Source organism: Haliotis rubra, unplaced genomic scaffold (assembly GCF_003918875.1).
Source record: "Haliotis rubra isolate DU_JTF1 unplaced genomic scaffold, ASM391887v1 Scf163, whole genome shotgun sequence".
NCBI lineage: Eukaryota > Metazoa > Mollusca > Gastropoda > Lepetellida > Haliotidae > Haliotis > Haliotis rubra.
In genome coordinates, this window is record NW_025765592.1 from 774,871 (window position 1) to 780,870 (window position 6,000).

Here is a 6,000-nt window from a genome sequence, read left to right on the forward strand (position 1 = left end):
GACGCAGTTTCATAGGATCTGAAATGTGAACGTTGCATTGGATCTACGGTGCTCCGACTATAACATTATGTTCAGATGTAGAATACATTTAGATCTCCTGACACTTGTCTAAAGGTACGAGGTTTTGTAAACAACACCAACATTGTCAATTTCCTATTAAAGCATGTTCAAACCAACTAATTATCAAACGTTCATAAATCTATAAAGTACACAGTATAAGATCTGAATTGTGATGATTTGTTTACATTATTAAACAAGTAGAGTTTGCTGCGCCTTCGTTTTCACACCTTATCTATATTGCTCAATTTCATATAACCACTTTGTATTGATGACAAGACCATATTGGCTTAAAAAGCCTACCCATGTTGATATAATATTTGGTGAAAATTGATGAACAAAGATGCATCGCCTCAAAAGTTTTCTTGTTGCTGTACTAAAGTGTCTTCAGGACACATTCAGCATTTTCTAAGTGAATAATTCAATACTTATATATCGCCACAAAATATTATAAATTCATTTTCCGCCTTACTACTGATTTTGTGCCAGTGTTGGCACACCTACTCTAAGACACACATACCTTTCTAACGTCATCCGCGAGGAAAGTTTAGAATATTTGCAATACGAGATTTAATTTGTATGCGTGCCTCGACCGATGTCCACATGTATAAATTACCTGCATATTTGTGTCGTTCATACATCAGAGATGATTTTATTCGCTCACAGTTTTCTGACAAGCTTATAATAAAAATCTTTGTCGCATAGGGAAATGTGGGTGTGCATTTAAAAAGCGACGGTCCTTTCACGCAAATAAAACGAATATTTACGTTTACTATTATTTTTCGTGAATATTAATATCAAATATGTACAATAACAGAAAGTAAGATTTTGAAAAAGAAGTTTCCAGAAAATATGAACAATTTAGATTTTCAAAGGTCTTTCAAGCGCCTGCATGACCGATTTTTGAAAACGATACAAAATGTGTTTTGGGCGTCTTCCGATGAAGGACAGCGCGGTCGTCTAAAAATAGCAACCAATGGAAAATGACATAACATTGTCAATGTTGGCTTTTCGTAGGCCTTCTCAGCCATCGTCTCTTTGGCCTGTACCGGCTCGTATATTGCGATATGCGAGACGGGGCCCAGCTTACATAACATGACTGCCACAGGCTAATTTGCATATCACATGACAGGACTTTTCTCTTGTTTGCAAACAAACGCGCATATTCATAATAAGAAGAGACTTCGCAAGCTTTTCGGCGCGCTCTTTACAATGTTTTACATTGTTACATAAATATTCTTCTACAACTTCGACAGTAAGGTTTATGACAGTACATATTAGATATCAAACTGGCTGCATCGTTTGCTCTCCGTCGGCTTCGATGACTGCACGTGGAGCCGTACAACCTATGTAAAAGATCGCTACTCAAATCGAAATAGTGTTACATGTTTTAGGATATTTTCCCAGTGAAACTAAACCATTCTATTAAAGATGTTTAATTAGATGTGTAGACTCGTCAAAAATAAAAGAGTTAAGAAATATGTACATTATATTGAATGGACGGTGCAAGATGTGACGAATCGTCACATCTTTCTGGCCTGTGGCAGAGGGACTATGCTGGCTTGCCGCATGGAACTCTGGGTAGGAGAGTGGGTTATGGGGTGTTTTCTAAGCTCAATGTTCTTCCGTCTCGCAGTAGTAGTAAGCCAAGTGCTGTAGGGAGTTTGTGTGCTAAACATTGACGTCGATGGCTGTGCATATGTATCAAGCGCCAGCTTATGAAAGCACTTATATTTTAAATATATTTTATGTTTCGCTTTCAACGTAATTTCAGGACTAAATGAATTATAAATGGGAACTTATATACACAATTTTTTTTTCAGTCAGTAATTTGCATCATTACACAAGAATCAGAGTTTATTTATTTAGATTATACATTTCGAAGCGGTAAGACTGCTTCACACTGAACACGCCAGCCATTTTCATACTGCTTCGGTCAATGTATTTTATTTGTTAGGATTATTTTGAGGGGTTTAGGTGTCGGTTTACGGTTAGTGTTTAGACTGACTGACTGAGTTTGGTTTTACGCCGCGTTTAGCAATATTCCAGCAAAATCACGGTGGGGGGACACCAGAAATTGGCTTCACACATTATACCCATGTGGGGATTCGAACCCGGGTCTTCGGCGTGACGAGCCAACGCTTTAACCACTAGGCTACCACATCGCCCTGTTAGTGTTCCATTAGATCTTCTTTCAGGTTACGGAAAGGGACGAGTAGTTACGAATGGGGTAGACTTGGTATCGCGTGATTTTTAGCTTCGGACAATTGACGAATGGTCCCGGTGCCGATTGGCACACTCGTCCCATTCCCTAATGTACAATATACTGAGTGTAGAGTTTTTGAATGGCATTTAAAAGTGATTACTCCGAAACGTCGTGTCCACCACAATAAAGAAGTTGACGTCCATAACATTCCTGCCTCTAAGATACCGCGTGGGAGGAATGGGCCGATATGGCTCGAACTGAAAATGGCTGTTGACGTTAGGCGTCAGACGTCAGATTCACGGTATGCATCATCGCGTGATTTTATGACAGAAGAATGTTGCAGGGAACATAGTAATTTGGGATAATGTGGATCTCACTAAGGAATAAGGGAGACACGAGCATGTCTAGTGACGGCAGGAGGGTGAGTTAGCCTTCGAATCATCAAATTTTCGACATTAAATCATTTCATCGTGTACTTTCGACGTTATAGGTGTGAAAACAGTATTGAAAATGCGAAAGGAAACACAACAACAAATTGTACAGACGCATTTCCACACCGTCTATTGAGCTCCGTCAGTTTGGGGTTGGTCACCAATATTCCGGATTGGTCAAAATCCAACATGGCGGCCATGTCGCGCTTCGAGCCTTTGAATGGACAAAAGAGATAATATATATTCATATTTAACATTTTTTATAATTTCAGACGTCGACCACTAAGCAGATCAATTGTTGAAATATATGTGGTTTAATAGCAATTGTTCTATGAAGTCCTCAGTTTCCTAAAGTTCACGACCCGTGAAGATCCGGGGTAGAATAGGTCTTCAGCAACCCATGTGCTTACCATAAAAAGGCGACTATCTTGTCGTAAGAGGCGACTAACGGGATCGGGTGGTCAGTTTCGCTGACTTGGTTGACACATGTCATCGGTTCCCAATTGCGCAGATCGATGCTCATGCTGTTGATCACTGGATTGTCTGGTCCAGACTCGATTATTTACAGACCGCCGCCATATAGCTGGAATATTGCTGAGTGCGGCGTAAAACCAAACTCACTCACTCACCTAAAGTTCACACGGTTGTCATGAATTTCATCGAGAAAAATAGGAACGTTGAATTATTATTATTAGAACGTGTATTATAGCTTGAGAAATCCTCTTTGATATCCTACCAATCAGTGCGCCATATTCAGAGTTACCAGATTTGCTCTCAATTGTTGAAATTGTCCGTCTTGTGAGGCACCCCCTCGCCGTTGGGTGTACGGATTGGTCACGTCTCATTTGTTAGTAGTGGGCGGGTTGGTCATTTGACGGTATACGGTTTGGTCACAGCACTTGAATGTGTTGTCATTCAATAAAAGTGACCGCCTCCGTGGTGTAGTGGTTAGAGCGTCCACCCGGAGAGCGGAAGGTCGCGGGTTCGATCCCCGACCGCGTCATACCAAAAGACGTTAAAATATGGTACTTGTTGGTCCCTGCCTGGCGCTCGGCATTAATGGGTACAACAAGGACTGGTCGGCTCGGAGTCAGTATAATGTGTCTGAGTGGGGTATTCATGCTTCACTACGGCATGGTATCTCAGTGGGCTAGCACTATAAAACCAGCTGAAGTCTGGGCTAGTACAAGCAGCCGCACATACACATACACACGCATGCACGTTGTCATATGAGCGAAATATTCTCAAGAACGACGTTAAACCCAATTTCACCTCACCTCACCTCACCTCACCTCACCTCACCTCACCTCATTCAATAAAAGTAGATTAATATTTCCTGAATCTCCCAAATTTGGGAATGTGAGTGAGTGAGTGAGTTTAGTTTTACGCCGCACTCAGCAATATCCCAGCTATATGGCGGCGGTCTGTAAATAATCGAGTCTGGACCAGACAATCCAGTGATCAACAACATGAGCATCGATCTGCGCAATTGGGAACCGATGACATGTGTCAACCAAGTCAGCGAAACTGACCACCCGATCCCGTTAGTCGCCTTTATGGCAAGCACATGGGTTGCTGAAGACCTATTCTACCCCGGATCTTCACGGGTCTTGGGACTGTGAACATTGGAACCGGTTGTGAAATTTAATAGGAAGAATAATTGGTGTCAATAGACTTGTTGATGTTCTGTTAATGAAATTTGTACAAGTATTTTCTCGGAAACTTCTTTGGATTGATAAATGGCAATTAAAACAATGCTATTTTTGAGGATTTTTAATTGTTTTAAGTCATTACAAGAGTAGCTTCCGTTGCTACGTGAAAGTGAATCTGGTCTTGTCACATTTAACGTATCCTGAAAAGTATAAAAGATAGATCATTGAAAAATGTTCTTCCAATGGTAAGTGTGTCCACTTTTCTGTTGTAGCAGTGCAACGGTTGTGGAGGCCTTGGATGAATATTTCCATGAGCTTGACGGTACCAAAATATGTCGAAGCTTTAAATCAGTTACTGGATTGCACACTTTCATTCAGTTAGGCTATATACTTTGAGATATGGTCAAGGCAGCACACTGATATCTGTGCCTCTGAGCGTGAGAAAAGTTGTGGAAAGTCTCCTTAAAGTAACTGAGATAACGTTTGGTTTATGCAGTATCACAAATGTGTCTTTGCATTCACACTTCACAGTAAAATAGGACAAGTATCAAGTTCAGAAAAATATTATGACCAACCCGTACACCAACTGTTTAGAAAAAGTGACCAACCCTGCAGTGTATGCCAAACCAACCCGTACACTAATAGCATTGACCGGCGTTGGAAAACGCATTTCTACGGCCAAATGTAGTAGTTTGTCTCAACGATACCGTATTCCCCATGTAGCAGAGGGTCTCCCCTACAATTATGCGTGGTGACAGTTACCAACTGTCGCTCGTTATCAAGAAAGAAGCAATAATATACCAATTTTTGTGGGAATCTGAAATTCAACACGAAAAACCTGACAAATTATCTATGATAATGCACCTAATAGCTTTAGTTCATAGAATCGTATGATAGAAAAGTATCCCAATAAATGATGTAAGCCTTAGCTGGCATTAAAACAACACCTTATTAAACTCCCTTGGAAAAAAACGGGTGGTAGCCGCCGAGTGGCCGCCATTTTGGATTTTGACCAATCCGGAATATCGGTGACCAACCCCAAACTGCCGGAGCTCAATGGACGGTGTGATTTCATCGGATATCTACCCGCCTAACCCTAACGTTCGTAATTTTATTACCCACGTGGTCAACGTATGGGTAGTTGCTTACTAATCTCGTACGTCACACGAGTGTCGTATCGCGTTGACCTGTGTCGTAACGACTTGACCTGAGATTCTAACGATTTGATTTGATAACCGATATTTTTTCATTCATAACAAACACGTGAATTCATTCATTTTACAACTTAAATGCATTGTGGGAATGTAAACATCGCGAACGTTGCCGTGTCGCTGTTTAATTGCGAGTCGAACTGAGACATTATATCCGTCGAAAAAACGTAAACGCAATGTGAAGCAACTGCAAACCAACAAACGGGGTGCTATGGAGTAGTTTACTGTAGGAGGCTGTACAACTGACATGAATCGTGACGTCGGTAACCAAGGCAGTGACGTCATTACAGTGTGACGTCATGCAAATATTGTACTACAGTACAAAACTCTTCCGCAACCTCTTTATGAAACCGGTTTCGGTTTGAAACCAAAATATAAACAAAAATACACTATTTTGTCAATTTAATGCATGTAAGACGTGGGTAATAAATAAAATACCACAC